This window comes from Bos indicus, chromosome 29 (assembly GCF_029378745.1).
Source record: "Bos indicus isolate NIAB-ARS_2022 breed Sahiwal x Tharparkar chromosome 29, NIAB-ARS_B.indTharparkar_mat_pri_1.0, whole genome shotgun sequence".
Classification (NCBI taxonomy): Eukaryota; Metazoa; Chordata; class Mammalia; order Artiodactyla; family Bovidae; genus Bos; species Bos indicus.
In genome coordinates this window covers 42,902,745-42,923,492 of record NC_091788.1, presented here as the reverse complement: position 1 = coordinate 42,923,492, position 20,748 = coordinate 42,902,745, and the positions used below count along the sequence as shown (strand labels likewise).

The 20,748-nt window shown below is 58.8% G+C and overlaps 2 protein-coding genes across 6 annotated transcripts in view; one reads left to right on the top strand and one right to left on the bottom strand.

Annotated features, from left to right (window-relative positions):
- Window positions 1-20,748, top strand: part of MACROD1 (mono-ADP ribosylhydrolase 1) — a 155,008-nt gene that overhangs the window by 78,095 nt on the left and 56,165 nt on the right. The gene's annotated exons all lie outside the window — the stretch shown is intronic.
- FLRT1 (fibronectin leucine rich transmembrane protein 1) overlaps window positions 1-20,748 on the bottom strand; it is an 81,938-nt gene that overhangs the window by 39,295 nt on the left and 21,895 nt on the right. For 4 of the 5 annotated variants that reach the window (XM_070783087.1, XM_070783085.1, XM_070783086.1 and 1 more), the window contains exon 2: window positions 19,014-19,111. The exons of the other annotated variant lie outside the window; for it this stretch is intronic. The gene's annotated coding sequence lies outside the window, so the exon portion shown is untranslated. The remainder of the gene's footprint in view (window positions 1-19,013; window positions 19,112-20,748) is intronic. 5 annotated transcript variants of the gene reach the window in all.

Here is a 20,748-nt window from a genome sequence, read left to right as displayed (position 1 = left end):
CACCTGAGAGGCCTGGCTGTACCTCCAGATGGAAGTGCCTTCTTGCCCCCCTCACCCCACCCCACGTTCTCTGCTCCCGAATCCACTGCCCGGTTCTGCCTGTGCCCAGCCCACCCACTCCACCTGTCCTTTTCCTCCAGGGGTCTCGGCCCCTCTGGGCTTTGTTTCGGCCTGAAAGGGCCTCTGGGCCCCAACTCTGCCTGTCTGTCCAGCCCATCTCCCAGCCCAGGCCCCTCCATCTCTGTCCCAGCGTCACTGGACTGCTCTGTTCCATGGCAGCGGAAATTTCTCCCACTGCCCAGCCGTGGCACTGGCTGGTCCCTCTGCTTGGGACACTTCTTCTGCCTGACTCCCCACAGCTGCCCTGGCTGACTCGTGCTCATCCCCTAGGTCTTGGCTGACACCCACTGCCCTCTGCATGCGCCCTCATAGCTGCCCCTTCCGGCCTGTAAGCGCTGCCTCCAGATGTGTCTCTCCCTTTAACCACAACCTCGCCGAGGGCAGACCCAGAGGCACCCACAGCCCCAGCACTGGGGCACATACAGCTAAGGTGGGAGGGCCCCCAGGACCCTAAAGCACTACGTGGGCAGCTGTTTGGGCGGGAGCAGAGCGAGGCCACTCCAGTATCTTTGCTTGGACCCAAGGAGCCTGGTGGGCTGAAGTACATGAGGTCCCAGAAGTCGGGCACGACTGAGCGACTAACAGAGAAGGGAGAGGCCACGGGGCCTCCCCTGGACCCCCTCAGCCCCTACAAGCCCTTTCAGAAGTCACTGGATCCAACCACTTCTCTCGGGTCCACCTGTCCACCCTGCGCTCCCACCCTTCCCTAAGCATCACCTCTTCCCCGGGCAGGGTGGCCTCTCCTTGCCCCTGCACAGCGGCAGGGCCCTCCCCCCGCGCCCCCCCCCCCCCAAACTGAATCCCATCATAGGTCTCCTTTTAGAACAAATCCAAGTTCTTTACCAGGGTCCACCAGGTCTCCGCCTCCCCACTCCCCATCCTCCGGCACACCGGCTTCCTCTAGGTCCTGGAACCGGTCCAAACCCTCCCCGCTCCAGGCTCCTGCTGTTCCCTCTGCGGGACTGCCTCCCACGTCGCGCAGCTCTCCTCCTCTTCTCCTCGGAGGGGCTCGCTCCCCGCTGCCACTCATCCTGTATTTACCCCTGGCCTGTCTCCCCGGCTCGGTACCTCCCTCCCTTCTCTCCTGGGTCCCCCTGCCCAGACCAGCTCCTCTCACTCAATAAATACTTGGAGGATGCTGGGGACAGGCTCTCCTGCGGTGCTGTGGGCCGCTAGCTAGGAGCTTCCACAGTCCCGTGGTTTCCCCTCCAGCAGGAGCCGCAGGAGCTGAGCGCGCCAGGCACATGGCCCCTGTGCCCCGGAGATGGGAGGGACCCCAGGGGGTACAGGGCCACGAGCTGCCCACCCAGACAGCCACCCCTCCTGGGCATCCCTCTGGGGCTGCCGAGGGAGCCCAGGGCAGAATAACCAGATTAGCCTAAACGGCTCCTCTTGTTTCTTGGTGTAATTGGATTGAGGCCATGTTTCGGCGCAGCTGCATTTAATATCCTAACTCCGAGGCTGCCTCCCGACCCCGAAAGCATCAGCGGTGGAGGGACAAGGAACCGGACTGGGTGGGGGCTTCTGCATAGAGAAGTCGCCGGGCAGGGGTCTCCCACCTCCCACCTGTGCAGATCTCCCTAGGAGTGGGGGCAGGGTCCTTCTGAGCAAGGGACACGGCCTGTTCTTCCAGTTTCTCTGGGCTGGGCATGGGGCTGGACCCCAGGGAGGAAGTGCAGGGTGGTGTCCTAAACATGCAAGATGTGGGGGCGGGGTGTATGCTCTGTTCATATATGTGGACCAAGGGCAGGACTCTTAAAGGGGCAGGCTATTCACAGAGCCAAGGCCTGGGGTGTGGGGAGGGCCCCTGGGACCCTGACTGAGGCCAGAATGGTCTCTTGAAGCCCACGCATTGCCATGGGAGGCCCTTGGCCCAAGTGTCCAGGTAGCAGCCTTTCCAGGCTTCTAGATGGCCAGAGACCTAGGCTGGCAGTGGGATCCTCTGTCAAAAATGTCAGCCCAATGCGAGGTGACCACATGGTTGTGGGCAGTGACACCAGCTGGGTGCCCCCGCCCATCAACCTGTACTTACATGTTAGGGCCTCCAGAGACCACAGGGCGTTTGCACGCTGTGTGTGCCCATTGGTGTGTCTGGGCTGAGCCTGCGTGCATGCATGTTGAGGGCAAGGAGCCCCCACGGCCCCCCACCTTCCCATCTGCAGCCTGAAGCCCAGCCATGTCCCCACAAATGCCCATCAGCTCCTGGCTCCTGAGGTCGGTCAGGCTGATGGGTGTTTAAAAAGCCAAGAAAAGCTTAAAGGCAAAATCGAGAAAGGGGCATGGCTGGAGGGGGAAGGGGCAGGGTGGCCTTGTCACAGGGTCCTTGATTCCCAGACACCCCTCCCCCAGGCACAGCCCCAGTCCCACCTGAGGCGGACCCTTCCGGCTTCCTGGTGGGGCACCTGTTGGGCAGGTGAGTCACTTGGCCTGGCATGGCCAGTGCCTATCCAGCTGGCTCCTCCTGGAGGCTCAAGCTCAGCTCTGAAGATCTCAGGCGCAGAGCAGCTTCCCCTCCCAGCAGTGAGAAGGGGCTGAAACCCACTTGGGGCTGGGGAGTCACCCCAGGGTTGAGGGCACTGGCTGGGGTCTGTGGACCCCTCGCCAGGCCCCATCCCCCTCCCTCACTCCCATCCCGGCTCCCCACGGCTGGAGGGCCTGGTGACAGCTCCCATCCATCACTTGGCCCTATTTTTAGGAGGTGATAACCCAGCTGTGAAAATTCACTCCATGCACATCCCTTCCACGCGAGGGAGTCTTAGCCCCAAGCCGGGGAGATGAGTGTGGGCGGGAGTAGGAGAAGGGGAAGGGTGTTGGAGGGGAGGTTAGAGAGGAGACCCTCTGGCTGGTTTGTGGTTTGTGGCTTGCAGCAGGCACCTAGCAGAGCGCACGGGGGAGTTCTGTCGAGCTGTAGGGATACGACTGGGGGATGCTGGGCTTGTGATCACTGGCCTGGCTTCCTGGAGCAACCCACAGAGCATGAGGGCTCTCTTAGGTCCAGAGCCTGGGTCCTCTCTTAGCTTTCTCAATAACAAGGCCCTGCCTGCTCTGGACCTCAGTTTCCTCATCTGTAAAGTGCTCTGTAATCTCATATTACAGCCTGGCTCTAACCCCCTGGGGTCCTTTCTGTCTCTTCTTTGTAGGGCTGGCAGATAAAATATAGGAACCCACTTGCATGCACACATGCTAAGTCACTTCAGTCGTGTCCAACTCTGTGCGACCCTACGGACAGCAGCCCACCAGGCTCCCCTGCCCATGGGATCCTCCAGGCAAGAATACTGTAGTGGGTTGCCATTTCCTTCTCCATCGGAACCCACTTAAATGTGTGTTAATACTTCAGATGAGACTGGGCACATTCAGAGTGGTATGGCTGTAGACTTAAATGTGTCTTTTCAGACAAACAACCAATACTTTTTTTTTTTTGGTATAAATAAGCCCCAAATATCACCTCGGGTGTACTTAATACTACAAAAGTTATTGGTTATTTCTCTGAAATTGAAATTTAATTGATCATCTGGTGTTTTTATTTGCTAAATCTAAACTCTCTGTCCTTTTATCAAATCTCTCTCCACCCCTCCACCGGAGCCAGTCTGGCTGCTAAAGGGGAGTGAGTGGTCAGTAGGTATTTGTTCCGTCCTGGCTGCACTGCCCCCTGCTCCTGCCCCCTCTCACCGAGGGGGCAGCTGTCACACCGTCCGCTCTGGTGCCCTAAACTAGCCAAGTCATCCCAGGGTTTGCTGGGAGCAGACCTCCAGCTCCTGAAGACAGACAGGGAGGGCCCATGTTTTCCAAGCCACATGACCTTGGATGATTTCACCTACCCCCCATGCCTCAGTTTCCTCCTCTGGAAAATGGGGATAATAGTGTCCACCACATAAGGATGGTGTGAGGATTAAGTGAGCTGACGCTGAACTGAGGGCTTAAGGCAGTGACATCAAAGTTGGCCATCTCTAGATCATAAGTGCCTGCACAGAGGACATTTATTCATTCATCCAGAAGATAAGGAGGGCCTGTGACATGCCAGGCACTGCTCTGGGCACTGGTCACAGATCAGGGATCAGCACGAGGCTGCTCCAGGCACCCGGGAGCCTCCAGACCTGTCCTGCGCTCAGGGCTGCTGAACCAGGGTGCAGTGAAGGGGGTCTCTGACCCAGGAGGTTCCTCAGGGGGGGTGCCTGATGAGGGGTCAGAGGGCCTTGCTTGGGAAGGAGAAACCTGCAGGGTGATATGAAGGGGGGTGGGGAGCATGGGGCACAGCTCAGCTGAGCAAAGGCAGGGGAAGGGGTGATGGAGGTGGGGTGGGGGAGAGCTGGGAAGATCACTGGGTCACCAGGACCCCAGGGCCAGGCAGGCGACTGGCAGGTAAGACTGGGTTTTAGAGAGATGCCTATGGTTCCGTAGTGATGGGGGGGCAGGGACCAGTGAGGAGGCAGCAGAAAAGAGTGAGAACAATGTGGAGTGGGCCCCCTGGCGGTTGCCTCCAGCTTCTGTCCACCCACGGCCAGGTTCAGGGTCTCCCTCCACCTCCTCAGGAAAAGTGTACATTATCACTTCAAATGATGAGGGAGCAAGACAAGAATCCAGCCACCGAGGGCAGGGTCAGCAGGGCCAGGTAATCTGTCCGCCTCTGCCTGAGCCTTGGTTTGAGCCACCGGTATGCGGCTCTGCCACCTACCAGCTGGGTGGCTTTGAACAAGTTACTTAGCCTCTCTGAGCCTCAATTTCCCCATCTGTAAAATGCGAATAACAGTGGATTGTGATAAGGATCCAAAGAAGTTATGTGTTTAAAGTGCCAGGCTTGGGACTTCCCTGGCCAGTCCAGTGGTTAAAACTCCTCACTTCCACTGCAGGGAGCATGGGTTCAATCCCTGGTCTTCAAACTAGGATACCACATGCCATGCAATGTGGCCCAAAAAAAGGTGCTCTTTTAAAAATAAGTAAGGACTTCCCTAGTGGTCCAGTGGCTGAGAATCCCCCTGCCAATGCAGGAGACACAGGTTCAATCCCTGGTCCAGGAAGATTCCACGTGCCACGGGGCAACTAAGCCCGTGTGCCACAACTCCTGAGCCCATGCTCCCTAGAGCCCGTGCTCTGCAACAAGAGAAGCCACCGCAATGAGAAGCCCGCACACGGCAACTGGAGAGTAGCCCCCGATCACCGCAACTAGAGAAAGCTCGAACGCAGCAGTGAAGACCCAGTTCAGCCAAAAATTTAAATAAATAAATAAAGTTGGGGGCTTTATTTGTTTTTGTTTTGTTTTTTTTTAAGTTGGGGGCTTTAGATGGTGCCCGGGGAGTGGTTCAGACCTAGAAGCGGCTCTCGCAGGCAGGGAAGTTCTATCCAGTTGGGGTGATGAGGGGTCATCCGGAGAGCCAAGTGGGTCCCAGCCTGTCTAGATGGGGCCGAGGCTTCCTGGGGAGAGTCCTCATAAGCCACCTGCAGGGTCAGCCATGTCGCCTATCTTCTCTGAGTAGGAGAGGCCCAGAGAAGATAGAATGCTTCCAGGGGCCATAGCAGAGACCAGCCTCCTTGAGGCTGACATGCCCCGGTCCCCACACCCTCCAGTCCTGCAGGTGACAGGGTAGGGTCTTGGATCCCTGACCTCCCTTTTCAGCTCTGGGGAAGTCAGGAGGGAACAACCCTCCTGGGCCCAGAGTGGCATCTCCTCGACCAAGCAGGAGACTCCCAGATGGAAAGAACGTGCTCAGGTCAGAGATGACAGGGGCACTCAGAGCCTTTCCCAGTCCCCAAGCTCCAGGAACGTGGAGATCTGATAATCTGCTCGCTGTGAATGAGGGCCACCAGGGAAGCAACTCAGAGGCCCACAGGGCTGACTGATGGGGTCTGGCTCCCGGGAAAAGGGGGGTCTGACTATCCAGAGGGCTTCCCAGGTGGCGCTAGTGGTGAACGACCCCCCTGCCAACGCAGGACACTCGACAGATGCGGGTTGGGTCCCTCGGTCGGGAAGATCCCCTGCAGTAGGAAATGGCAACCCACTCCAGTATTCTTGCCTGGAAAATTCCATGGACAGAGGAGCCTAGCGGGCTACAGTCCATGGACTATCTGGACACACAGGAAGGTGTGGGCCCTACCTTAAGGAGAGCCTGGTTCAGTGATGGGAGGAGCGCTACAGAGGAGGGCATGCAGAGAGGGAGGTCAAGGACACAGAGAGGCATTGCTCGTCCACGCTGTATTTGCTGCGTGACCTTGGGCCAGAAATTCAACCTCTCTGAGCTCGTTTCCTCCTCTGTAATATGCAGACAAGTCCTCCCTCTCAGGGTTGGTCCTAGATCTTGTGGGATCCAGGGTGAGGGCACCTACTAGGGCTTAGTACAGAAACCTGTGATTACAGACCTCAGAGGTGAGAGGGCAGGGGTCAGGAAAGTTCTCCCAGAGCTGGGGCTTTGAAGGATGCATAGGAGTTCGGGGAGTAGAAAATGTGAGGGAACTTCCCATATAAGCCTTACCCCTGCCCCAGTAGAGAGAAGAGAGAACCGCACAAATAGGCTTCAAGGGCCTTGGGGAAACCCTTCCTTTCTCTGTGCCTCAGTTTCCCCATCATAAAGGGAGACCATTGCCGTGCACCAGCCTCAAGTCTCGTTGTGACATTCCAGGCGACATTCCTTGGGGGAAGGCAGGACTAGGGTAAGGAGGGGGCAGCCCCACAACCTCCCTCTTGACCGGCTAGGCTGACAGGTGGCCTGTGGTGCGGACGTCCTGGGGGTGGGTTGGCAAGGTACCTCCCCCTCTTCCCGTGCCTGGACCTCCCAAGGCACCCCCAACGGCCAAGGCCCCAGCCCCCCTCCCCCACACTGTCAGTCCAGCCAGGGCTCCAACCCCACAGCCTGGCTCTGGCCCCTGCAAAGTTCCAGGGACGCTAGAGGCTGGTTTCTCCGTGGGAAGCTGCAGTGTTTACCCTGCAGAGGCCCAGCTTTTACTCCCCGAGGAGTGTGTTTAGGAAGCGAGAACCCACACACACACACACTCACACACCATCTGACGCGCCAGACCACACAGGCTCCCCGCCCAGCCGCAGCTGTGCAGCCCCAGCGCCTCTATGAGCTGCGCCCACTGAACCAGGACCAGAGCTGGGCGGCCGGGGCTCGGCAGGAACTGGCACTGATTCTGAATTAATAAGTTAACAAGGGCCGCACGTGACCTCAGTCAGTCCTTCCCCAAGCCTCTCAGCTTCATTCTGTCCATCTTACAGATGCCCAAACTGAGGCTCTGGGTGGCTAGGTAACCTGGCCAGAGCCAAAGCCAAAAAGTGGCAAGTGGGGTTCAGAGGCAGACCTGTGGGACCTGGAGTCGGTGTTGGCTGCCTCAGAAAGGAGCCACGATAGGTGTGGGGCAGCAGGGGTCTACAGAGACCACAGAACAATGGCTTGGGGACAGCACGTTGGTTACAACCAGACACCATGTATCCAGCATCAGGCAGCCCTGGGGGTCTGAGCCTGGGGCCCCATGGCCCTCAGAACCTTGCAGTGGGGGAGGGATTCTGGGGGTGTCTCGAGGGGGAGTCTCTGGCCCCCTTCCCTGGCTCCTTGCATCCTTTGAACCATCAGCACCCTCTTGGCCTGCCAGCTTCACCTTGGCTGATCACCGGTGGGGCTCTATGCTTCCCTCTCCTGTGTTTAGTCGCTCAGTCGTGTCTGACTAAGCGACCCCATGGACTGCAGCCCACCAGGCTCCTCTGTCCATGGGAATTCTCCAGGAAAGAATACTGGAGTGGGTTGCCATGGGAATCTTCGCAACCCAGCGATTGAACCCAGGTCTCCCCTAGTTCAGGCAGATTCTTTACCATCTGAGCCATCAGGGAGCCCCACCCCTGGGCCACAGGACCCCTCATAAAATGGGACAGTTGGAGCAGATCAGGGGTCTTTACTCTCAGGGGGCTCACCTTGAGAATCTGATCCTGTTCCTGGAATAGGAACCCTCTCCCTGAGATATTCAGGTTTACCAGGGAGTCTTGGGGTTCACAGACCTTCAAAAGATCAGGTGAGGGGCCCCTGGGCCACACGTGGAGTGAAACTGCAACAGGAAGCAAAGAAAGAAATCCCAGATTCGACGGGGAGCAGTTGCTCTTTCGAAATCTGAACTGATTTCATCCTCGGAACAACCGGATCGCCAGGGTGGGGGGTGGGGGGTTGCCCTTTATTACCCCACCTTAGGTTGTGCAGACTAAGGCACAGAGAGGTGAGGCAACGAGTCTAGGGCCACACAGCGGGAAGTGGCAGAGCCGGTATTTTAACCCAGCAGTCTGGGCATTTAACCGCTGGGCTTAATTTGCATGGTGGGTTCAGAATGTATGGTTTATCATTATGCTTCCTGACTTACAGAGATGCCACGTGTTATTTTTTGTGTTTATCTGATGTTATGTAATTATTTTAATTAAAAACAAAAGAGCTGGATCAGCTGACCTCCTAATTTTAGCTTCTGGGATCCCTGCACTTTTGACTTCGGAAGCCTCCTCCCGGTGCCGCCCCTAAACGTCTGCGGTCCGAGGCCTGCCTCCCGGTGCCCCGCCCAGCGCGGGGCAGGACCGCCCCTCCTCGCCGGCGCCCCGGCCCCGCCCCCCGGCCTCTAGGCCGCCGCCCTGCCCACTTTTCTGGCTGCGGGCGGGGTAGGGCCGCGCGGGTTACGAGTTCCGCAGTCGATTCGGGCGCACATCATCTTGTCTGCCGGGAGGATTTAGTGCGCGGTCGGTCAATAGTGCGTTTGTTTTGTTATCGACCTGCCGGCACAGCGCAGGAGCCGGCTCGTCCCCCTCGGCCGCTCAGGCCTCTCGGAGCCTGGAGCTGGAAGCGCCACTGGGAGGGTTGAGGGGCTCCTTGTGGCGCCCTCCCAGGCCTCCCACCACTCCCAAACCCCTGTGTTCAGCCTGCCCTGGTGAGTCCCGACTCAGGGCCTCCCACAGGCCCAGTCTCCTGCCTCGCCTGACCCTTGGGTCTCCTGCTGGACAAACGGCACCGGTCCCGTGGAGACGCCCCCCACCCCCAACCACTTCGGAGACGGGGAAGCCGAGGTCCAGAGAGGTGCCATAGGAGGAGCAGAAGCTGCCAGGAACAGGTGCCCCGGGTCTGGGGAAGGCCCCGGGTTGGACCCAGCCCAGCTGGCAAAGGGACTCTGTTCTTGGCCTCAGCCTGGCCCTGGCCGTACCGGGTTACAGGGAAAGGTAGACACTGGGTCTGCGGCCGTAACCTTCACTCATGCGTTCATTCAGTACTTATTGCCAGACAGCTGCTCTGTGGTGGGTAGAAATTGAGAGCTGGTGCTAATAGAGGGATGTAGAGGAGTGGGGTTTCCTGGTAGCTCAGACGGTAAAGAGTCTGCCTGCAGTGCAGTAGACCCGGGTTCGATCCCTGGGTGGGGAAGATCCCCTGGAGAAGGGAATGGCAATCTGCTCCAGTAGTCTTGCCTGGAGAATCCCATGGACGGAGGAGCCTGGCAGGTTACAGTCCATGGGGTAGTAAAGAGTCTGACACGACTGAGCTACTTCACTTTCACTTTCACTATCACTCTCATGGGTGTGGGGGGGTCTGGGGGGCTGGAAGGCTGCTTTCAGCTAGGGGTGCCCTGGGAGCCTGGAAGGAGTTTTCTGAGGGACCTCTGAAGGATGAGTAGAACTTTTTGACAAAGGCAGAAAGCCACCCCAGGCGGAGGGCCCCCGCAGGGCAAAAGCCTGGAGTCCCACACGGGAGCTCAGGGAGAACCCAGGGCCGACTGTGGCCAGCACAGGAAACGGGAAGGTTTGACGAAGTGCATGCACTGCTCTTGGCAGCAGTGACTACAGGCCGCTCTCCTCAGCGCACGGAGGAGCACAGCCCCTCAAGGACGCTGACCCCAGCATCCCCTTCCCCAACAGTGTCCCAGACGGGCCGCCCCCACCCCCGACTCCTCCTCCCCGTCTCCCCCCCAAAATGTCAAAGAGCAAAAAAAAAAACTATTATTGTTCACGCCTCATCTCCCACCAAAGTTATTAAATTTCATTCTACGAACAAATAAATCCATTTTTATTGCAGCGGGAGGAGCGGGCAGCGGTTTGCTGTTTGACATTTTTTATTTTTCAAAGTCCTGTTAAATCTGCCCCGATCAGGTGGGCGGCCCCGCGGCCCCAGCATGCCAAGTTAGTTTTGGTGTTTCCTTCCTCACTGCGGCAGCACAGACCTTCCCCCGAGCAGTCGGCGGGTCGGATCCTGCCCAGACCTGCCACTGGCCCTCAGGTGACCCTCCATTCACCTGCATGCAGGATGGGGAAGCTTCCGGAAGCCTCTTATGTGTCTGGCATTTTATAGTTTTTCAGACACTTCCCACGCATTTCCTCCCCACGCCTAGCCCAGCCATTTCACAGGAGAGGAAACCCCAGCTCAGAAAGGCTCTGGGGCTTGCCCAAGGCCAGGAGAATCCTAGCCCTCCGATGCAGCTCTGTGGGTCTCAGTCACCTCACAGTACAGCAGGAATTCAGTTCCCATCTCTGTCACCCACCAGCTGTATGACCCTGACCACACGAACTGGCGGGCGTCTCAGTTGCCACGTGTGTAGAAGGGATATTATAATAATAGCATCTTCTCCCTAAGGCCACCGTGAGGACTGAGATGCCGGGAGCCCTTAGCAGAGAGCTTGGTACCTGCCAACGCCTCTGCCCCAGCCCCCCAGCTTCCAACAGGTCTCCCCTCAACCACTCTGCTCCCCTGCAAAAGGACCTGGATCCTGCGCCAGAGGAGGGTGGGGGTCAGGGGAGCACGTTCCTTCATTGCTGAGGTCTGGGATGGGCGCCCAAGATAAATCCTCGTCATGGCTATTTTTTCTCCCGAAACCATTTGCTAAAGACTTAATGACTGTCAATAAGTTGCTTGTTGCATCGGCAGCACCATGAGTTCGCAGGGGTTCATGGTGAAGCATTGAGGGGACCGGCTGCCCAGACCAGGCTCAGGGGTGTCACCGTGCCCCCTCCCACGTGGGCGCCCTGCTCTGCACGTGTCTCTACAGGGAGGGGACTGCCTCCTGCTGCCCAGGTCGGGGGTCCAGCCACTGCAGCCCCACCCCGCACACTGGCCCCACATCTGGGAGGGCTACTTGTGAGGGGGTGACGACCCCCACCTCCCCACCCAGGCTTCCAGGGGCTGTGCTCACGTAAGACCCACCCCCTCCTGGAGCGGACCAGGGAGGCCGCCCACCCCACCAGGCACAGACAGCGGACAGGCTGCACCTCGGCCAGGCCTGGCAGCGCCTGCCCCTCCTGGTTCAGAGCTGTGATGGGCTGTGATTCCAGGTGAAGACATCCACCGCACCCCCTAGCTCGCGGGGGCGCGCGCGCGCAGCGTACACACACACACACACACACACACACCCAGTGCCTTACTGCTCTCCCTGCCTCCCTCTTCTGCCCCTCCTCCGGCTGGGGGAGCGGGTCGCCTGCATTCTCACGCTCCCACCACTTCCCATCTCCTAGGCTCTGTCTCCTGCCCTGTCCTTCCTCACCCCGCCCTGCCGCTGTTCCCTGGGGATTCCGCCTTCTCTTCTCTCCCAGATTGATTAGCTGGTGGCACTATCAAGAAAGGCAGCTCCAGATAAGATTCCCAAGGCTGCCTGTCGGCACCTGGGGCCGCTCCAACCTGGAGAAAAGAGGGGGTTACCATCTCCCGCCAAGTCCCCTACAGTTCTGAGCACCTCTGGCTAAGCCCAGAGGCTGACCCTGGCCAGGCTGGGAGGGCTGCTTGGGGGCATAGGCCCACAGTGGAGGAGAGCGTTCCCATCAGGGGGTGCGGCCCACACCTGAGCACCAGGCTGGCAGCTAGCCCAGCCCCAGCTCCTCCACCCTCAGCAGGGAATGAAACAGAGACACAGCCAGAGAAGTGAAACCAGGACCCTCCATGCTGGCTGGAAGAGATGAAGGCAAAAGCCCTTCAGCATGCAGAGCCCTTCCTGTTTCTGCCTGTGCCTCCCTGGCCTCAGTTTACTTGTCAGTCGAATGGGAACGCTGGCCTTGCAAGCTTTGCAGGGTGATCTGAGACTCACTCAGCAGGAAATACATGTGACAGTGATAACAGCCTCCATCATCATCCCAGGCTCCACGCTGCACCAGGCCTTACATGCCCAATATCCCTTAGTTCCTGATGCCAGCTGGCAGCACAGGTGTGATGGACACCTCCGTTTTGAAAGGTTGGGGCATGATGAAAGCTGGCCCAGCGGCAGGGAGCGAACCAGCCAGGGTATCTGCAGGGCTGGTAGGTCTAAGTGTCCCCCAAGGTGGAAGGGTGGGCCTGGCAGGATGCTGGGTGTGGCTGGGGCCACCTCGCCCCCAGCTCCCCAACGCCTGGCACAGAAGGGGTTTCTGGCACTGCCCGGAGGCGCCATGTCACCTGAACAGAAGGCAGGGCCCCTGCCAACACTCCCCTTCCATGACTCCTGCCAATTCAAACGCTGTATCTCAACACCATTAATTTACATTTTGATTCGACTTTCTTAATTTTACTCTAACTTCACACAACTCTGGTTTGAGAATCATTTTAATGTATTTATCTGTGAGGCAATTTGTTAAATAACCCCCAAGACTCGGTGGTTTTCCGTTCTGAGCTTTTATTGCCAGGCTGTTTTAAATTAAATTAGTTGTCAGGGTCCCTGAGTGCATTGTAACGGGGATGAGTTCACTGCCAGCCCACTCGTAAAAGTCGAGCGAATGCAGGCTATATGGACGGGAGCAGGAAGTGGGCCGCTCAGCTCCTCCGGGACCCCTCAGTGCCCATCTTGGGGGTGCAGGGGGTGGTAGCCACCCACAGTCTACAAAGCAAACAGCTCTGGTGTGTGTGCACGTGTCCGGCTCTGCAACCCTACATACGGCAGTCCGCAGGCTCCTCTGTCCATGGGACTCTCCAGGCAAGAATACTGGAGTGGGTTGCCATGCCCTCCTCCAGGGGATCTTCCCAACCCAGGGATCAAACTGGTGTCTCTTCCATCTCTTGCTTTGGTAGGCGGGTTCTTTACCACTAGTGCCACCTGGGAAGCCCAACATCTCTGGAGCCACCCCCAATTCCCAGGTGGGGCCATGCCTGCCTGCCAGGCCCCCAAGGGCCGCCTGAGTCCGATGCTGCAGACTGGGGCAGCTCCTTTCCTGGGCTTGTGCTGGGGACACCAGGTGATGTGTGTGCAAGAGCCACCAGCCATCACCCCCTGCGGGCAGCAGGGAGCCAGAGCCTGGTCTCTGCTTTGGGTCCCCAGCCCCAGGGAGAACTGTTGGCAACTTGGGGGGTAGCTGAGGTCTGCTCTCCCTTGTTCTGTTGTCTGAGCTGGCGTCTGTGCTGGCTGTCCCTGGGCCGGGGGCATGATTTGTGAGCCGAAAGGCACAGGTATTGAATCTATATTTCATTTTCACATCAGTAGCTGCTATTTGCCTGATAATGGACTCCCCCTCACCACTCTCCAGGGAAGACCGAGCAGCGGGGAGGAGGCCCAGTGTTCTGTTGACGAAGCTGCTGTGCCCATTGGGCCGGCGGGTGCCCATCAGGCCGGTGGGTGCCCATCAGGCCGGCGGGTGCCCAGCAAGGCTCTCCCCGCCCATGTCCTAGCCCTGCCTGCCCCTACAGGTGGGCGCCCTGGCTTCCCACCCACCACCATCCAGCCTGCCTTACCCCCAGCTGCATTCAGCCAAGCCAGTCCCAGCTCAGGAGGAAACAAGACTCAGATTCTGCCCTTTAAACCAGCTGGGAAGCTGCTAGCTCCTGGCAAATGGACCAGGACACTGGTCACTGGGAGTCACTGGACTCCCCACTGGTCTCCCCAGGGTCCGCCCAGCATGGGGGAGGGGCTGGGATTTTGGTGACGCTCCGGCCCCTCCTTAGCAGTGCCTGGCAGGGATGGACACAGCAGGGTCCTGTGCACAGGAGAGCAGGGCCCCTGGTGATCAGTGTGGGCACTGCCGCCGGATGCCTGGGTCTGAATCCCGGCTCTGCTGCTCTCCAGCTGAGTGATCTCAGGCTGTCTGCTTTCCAGGCAAGCAGCCCTTCTGTAAGATGCGTCCTCAGAGGAGCCTTGTGAGGATGAAGTGGCTCCAAGTGTGCAGAAGCACCTGGAAGCAGTCTGTCTCCCCATGCTCTCACGCTTCCTAGAGGCAGACATGTCCCCAGGAGAGTAGCTCTTTAAATACACCTTTAGAGCCACTTGGCAAACTCCTATTCATCCATCAGTGCCCCCTCAGAGGTCACCTCCTCTGGGAAGCCTTCCTGAGGCAGGATGAGTAGTGCTCTCGTAGTGCTGCAGTGAACCTTACTACATCCTCTCCCACCAGCTGGTTGTGCACCCAGCGTCGGTGGAATCTTTTTCATCTTTTAAACCTTCTCTAACTCGGGACACAGAGAAGGCAATGGCACCCACTTCAGTACTCTTGCCTGGAAAATCCCATGGATGGAGGAGCCTGGTAGGCTGCAGTCCATGAGGGTGCTAAGAGTCAGACATGACTGAGCGACTTCACTTTCACTTTCACGCATTGGAGGAGGAAATGGCACCCCACTCCAGTGTTCTTGCCTGGAGAATCCCAGGGACAGGGGAGCCTGGCGGGCTGCCATCTATGGGGTTGCACAATCGGACACGACTGAAGAGACTTAGCAGCAGCAGCAACTCAGGACAAGCACACACTCTGCCACATTCACCACGGCCTTCATGAATGTTGGGTTTGGGAGGGGAGGAAGGAGAGGAGGGAAAGCTTAAAAGGCAGATCTGACCACGTCAGTCCCTGCTTACAGCCCTCCAAGCCCCCAGCCACCTCTGAGCAAAGCTCAGCCTCCTGCACGTGGCCTGCCACCACCCTGCCCCAGCCCGCTGCCCTCTGCCTCACCGCTCACGCTCAGCGTTCCCCCAACTCTTGACCTCTGCCCCTTCACCACTGAGCCTCTCCTACCCTGGCCCTTCTCCTGAAATGCTGTCCTGCAGCCCTTTCCTCGGCCAGCACCACCGCCCCACCTCCAGATCCACGTCTAGCCCACTTCTGCTCTGGAAAGCCTTTCGGAGCCCCACGCCGGGCGCCTGTTACGGTTTCCTTCGTGACAGTCCATGTCCCCAGCACCGTCACTGCCCCATGTCTGGCCTGTCCCCCCACTAGACTGCACTGGGCAGGGGGGAGGACAGGACCCAAATCCATCTCAGGGACCACGGTGTCCCTCCTGCCTGGCTGGCGTGTCCTGGGTGGGCTCTGGAGGCACTCGGTGATTGAAGGAAAGGAAGGAAGGAATGAACACATGATTGATTAGGGTCTCAGTGAAACTCTGGGCTCCTGGCCATGAGTGCCCCGGGTGTTGTCTGGCAGCCCCCTCTCCGCCAGCCTTCTCTGGGAATGGGTGTCAGGCCTCGCTGCCTTCTGGCGAGGCAGGGGAGAGGGGAGCGGGGAGCTGAGTGCTCTCTACTCTGGACTGTTCCATGTCTGGCCAGAGGCCGCACCCTCTGCCCCTGCTCTTGACGCTGTCGGGACGCGCTCTGGGTTTTCACGGGGCTGGAGAGGAGACGCCACAACCAGCCAGCAGGTCTCGTGTGTGTCACGCACACACACACACCCGGCCCACAGGCCCAGCCAGGGCAGGCCTGAGGCCGGAGGGCTCTGGCAACTTGGCCAAGAGAAAACAAGAGACCGCTTGTTCCAGTTGCAGAAGGCCAAAGTTAAGGAGTCAGGCCCCTGGGGCCCTGGCCCCACTGTGGACACGGATTAGCCTCCCAGGCCCCATGCCCCCTCCCTGTGGAGCCAGAGGCACTGGACACATCTACCCAGAACAAGCAGACCCTCCCTGAGTGAGACACCTACCCCTGGCACCCGCAGGGCTGCACACGGAGCTGGCATCGCTTGCTTGCTTGCTTTCTGTCCCCCAAGCCCAGGCTGTGCAGTTTGGGAATTTTCCCCCCCACTTTGCTGATGTTTTATTCATGTAAACCCAGCCTGCATCTGTCCTCAGAAGACAAGAGAGAAGATGCAGGACAGAGGGGCTCAGAGAGACTGAGGGGCTCAGAGGGCGCACCTCAGGTATGTGTGGGTGTCCCTGTTCAAAGCCAGATAACCTACAAAGATCCAGCGAGATGCGCTCTCTCCCCGTGGCCGCCTGACAACAAGGGGCGCCGTCACTGGGATGCGATTCATTGTCACCTCTTCGTCTATCACCGGTTCCTTTTCAAACCTCTCCACAGCTCGCTGGGGAGGGCCCGGCTCGTCCCCTGCCCTCTGCCACCCTCTCTGGGGCCAGGGAGGAAGCGGGAGGCTTTGTCTGTGCTAATTGCATTGTTAGACCGAAGGTGCTTATGCTCGGCTGTCTAATTTGGGGCCTTTATTAAACATGATTGCTGGCTGACAGGCAGGCGAGAGAACCAGCCTCGCTGCCCGTGTAGGGGGAGCCGGATTCAGCACACGGCGAGGCCTGTCCCTGCTACCCACCACTTCCCGCCCCCTCCGGCACACAGACCCATGTCACCCACCCCTCACTCATGTCCAGGGGGTTTTATTCCCACAAGGGTTTCAGCAAGCAGAGGGGAAAGAGCTGCTGGGAGGGTCACTGGCCAGTAATGGGGGCTTCTTGGGGGCCTGGAGACTGACTGCCCTCCTCTCATGCCTTGGTGAACTCCTGTTGATCCTTCAGGAAGAAGCAGAACGTCCCCTCCCCTGCGAGTCTTCCTCCTCTCCTTCCTTCATTCCTTGGGCTGCCCTGACATCTGCTATAGATGCGGGGTGTTTTTAGTTGACGCACGAGTGGCACTTCCGAAGAACAGGCAGTCTTCCAGGTGTTTATAACTGTTAACTCCCGCGGGCAATATTAACCCTAGGAGGAACACTCTCCACACTGCTCCGGTGAGGAACCTGACGCACAGTGCGGTTCCGCGACCAGCCCCAGGGCACACAGAGCCTGCGTCCGCCCCGCTCCTGCGTCTGTGCCCTCGACCACTCAGCCGTGGCCTTTCCATTGCCCACACTGCACTGAAAGGCTCCATTCGGAAGGAGACTGCACCACAGCGACTGAGCTCCTGAGCCCTCCCACCAGCTTAACCTCGTCAGCGCGAGGAGGGAGGGCAGGAGATGGGGCCTTGTCCCCTTGCGGCTGGGGTGTCCATGTGCAAGTCTCATGGAATGACAGCTTGTCAGTGTGGCTCCACCCCCACCCCCCACCCCACGCCTGGAACCGAGCCTGCACGGGGTGGGTGTTCAGGACGTGCTGACCGAGTTGTTTCAAGAACCTCACTCTCACCCCAGTGTGGGTGCCAGCATGCAGGAGGAGGCTGGGCCGAACTGGCTGGAACCTGTGACATTTCCCTCAGCCTCGTAGGTGGTGGGATGTGCCCTGTCCACATCCAGGTGGTCCCAGGGTGTGGGCGGAGGACTTGGCAGATAGGAGACCTGGGATTCGAGATAAGCCCAGTCCAAGTCGGCCCACAAACTCGGCTCATCACTTGTTCCGTGATTGAGCGCCTACTGCATGCCAGGCACTGTGCAGGGTGCAGGGGGCTGCTTGGAGAAGCAAGGGGAAGGCGCAGCCTTCATAGGGTGGCGGGACCAGGCGCTTGTGTAGGAAGACAACTGCATGCCCAGCCGGAGGAGTGAAGAGGAGGGACCCCTGTCTAGGGAAGTTGGAGAAGGCTTTACTTAAGAGGGGGCCTTTGAGCAAGGCCAGGCAGTCATCCAGGTAGAGAAGGGGCCAAGGCATGCCACGCAGAGGCTTGGACAGAGTCTCAGAGGCATGAGCAAGGCAGTATTTGGAAAGTTAGCCAACAGAAGGAATGGAAAGGATGGGTGATGGAGTGGCCAGGTACCTGGGTGTGTTGGTTACTCCTTTGAAAAGTAAACTGGACTTGATATTCCACTAAGGGATGCTTGTAAAAGTGCCCCGGCTGCCTAAACTGGGGCCTAGAAAGATGTTTTAAAATGCAGATTATCCCACCCACAGATAATTCAATCCTGCAAATTGGCCGGGGGCGGGGGGGGGGGGTGGGGGGGGGGGGGGGGGGGGGCAACACCCAGGACCATGCATTTCGAACAAGGCCCTGGCTACGGTGTTAGAGGCAGATGACTTAGAAAGCCCGAGCCGGCGCAAGGAGTGACCCGAGGCTCCGGAGGCTGGCCTGGCGTCGCAGCAGGCCAGGCCTGCTCCTCTCCACTAGCAGAAGGGCCCTCACCTCCAGCTGGGGGCGGGACGGAGGCCTAGCGTGAAGGAAGGGCGGACGGCAGCAAAGTCAGCGCGCGGCGCATCCATCTGCCCTGACAGCCAGCAATTACACCGCGTGATAGCCAGATTACTCCAAATGCATTTATTACAGGGGTTAGAAGCGGGGGACTTATTTACTGGCAAATCCATACTCATTACAAGACTCAGCCTAGCCTAGACTGAAAACAGCTCAACTGAAACAAATAATTACCAAAGTCCTTCCAGCACGAGGCTCTCAGGTGGTTGGGGAGAGCGGTGGAGGGGCGCCGGGCACTCTCCATAAAGAAAAGGGAGGAACAGGCCTCGGGTAAAGGATACCCCGCCGCCCACCCGGAGACGATGCGATGCGCATGCCCGCCCAGGGTATGAATATGCAAATAAGCCCCGCAGGGTGGGCGGGCTGACACGCTAGGCGCCAAGGGCTTGGGTCCGCCGCCCACACCCGCCGTGGCCGAGAGGCGTGGGGAAGGGGAGCGACCGGGGGCAGCGTTCCAAGACCCGGCCTTGGAGATGCAGCGCACGTCCTGAATTGTCCCAGGAAAGATACACTGGGCGGGGCACAGAGATCAAGCCCCCAAGCTGAATGAATGAAAGGATAGCCTAGACAGTCCTTGCCTGGATCTCACAGGCCTGAGGACGGCTTGGGGGGGTGAGGAGGGGCCACCTCCCAGGGTATCGCGGGGCTGGGGTCTTCTCCGGGTACTCCCACCAGGCGCACACTGTTCTGACCTTGTAGCCACACCTCTGACAGACTCTGGGCGTCCTGGGCGCTGTAAACTTGGGGATAGCACATTGCGGTCTCAGGCCTTCCGCACCCACTTGGAACTCTGGGATTCCAGAAAAAAAAAAAAAAAAAAAAATCAAGGTTTTTTTTTTTTTTTTTTTTTTAAGGACTGTTAGACCTCTCCTGGACTCTTGCTCCCATTTGACAGATGAGAAAATTGAGGCGGGGGAGTGCAGCCCCTGGGCCTCCCGGGTGGCGGTATCGGCAATCGGTGCCCTGGGCGGAGAGCTGTCAGGACGATTGAAATGTGGGCTCGGCCTTTCTGCCCGCTGGGCAGATGCTGGCACCGCCACCCGCGCCTTAAATATTCATTCACTTGACAGAACACTAATTAAACAAAGTAAGGTGCATTATTACTTGATTAAAATTTTTATTGGCAGCTTAATTGGTCTGTTAGTTGCCCCTTAGGGAGTTGGTCACCCGCTTCCCCCTCCCCACGCCGTGTGGGAGGGGGCCCCTAGCCATCCTTGCGCCTCCTAGCCCTTCCCGGCCTGTGGGGCCACCCGGGACCCTCGCCCCCCAGCACCCCAGCAGCAGTCGGGGCGCTAGGGGCGGGGGGTGGGGGGGGTGGGGGCGGGGGCCGGTGGCTGGAGCCCCGCCCCAAGGCCAGCAGAGCTCGCCGGGGCTCCACCTCCGAATGCGCATTCCAAACACCTTGGAGAGAAAGGCCTCAGTTTGATGGGCCTGGAGCTGCCGGGTGACCTACCCATCTCTGGGCCTAGACCTCGGGTTCCCTATGTGCTCCACCGCAGGGCTGCCCCCACAGGCCCTCTATCTAGGCACCTCCCTGCCCACAGCCTCTGTTCTTCCAGTCAGAGTGGGGGTGCCTTGCAGGCAGGTATGGGTGGGGGACCCAGACCTCGCCTGGCCCAGCTGTGGAAGGCCCCGGGAATGCCCCCACAGAACAGGTCATCTCCCACCCCCTATACAAGTACCCCTCTTGGTGCCACCCCTCTTGGGGGCTCGCCACCCCTGGAGTCAGTGGCTGGACACAGCCATCGTAAGTGGAGCTGGAACCTGCGTGTTCCGTCTTCACAAACCATACCTCATAGGTGCTTCTCCCACCTCCCCCTCAGGGTGATGGTGGTCTGGAGCCAACCTTTGCTCCTCTCAAACCAGCTGCCCTTTCCCTCTCTCTTCTCCCAGGTCTATCTTCTGGAGGGCTCACATCAGAGGAGAAGGACCAGGGGCTACTCCACGTGGACCTTTAGCACTAGTCAAACCCCTGGGTGAGCCTCAGTTTACATGCTAAGTCACTTCGGTCCTGTCCGACTCTTTGCAACCCCGTGGACTGTAGCCCGCCAGGCTCCTCTGTCCATTGGGATTCTCCAGCCAAGAATACTGGAGTGGGTAGCCATGCCCTTCCTCCAGGGGATCTTCCCGACACAGGGATCGAACGTGTGTCTCTTGTGTCTCCTGCATTCGCAGCACTTACCACTAGTGCCACCTGGGAAGCCCGGAGTCTCAGTTTACCCAGTGTAAAATGGGTACCCGAACTCATCCAACAGGCATGGCTCGATTGTGGGGCGCTGAGGCAGGAAATTGCCCTCTCCACCCTGAGCTCTCATCTCACCTGCTGCCAGGGCACTGCCTCCATCACCCCACTTTACAGATAGTGCATGCCGAGGGGTCAGTGACATGTTCAGGGTCGTCTGGGGTGGGGGGCGCCCAGGAGAGAGA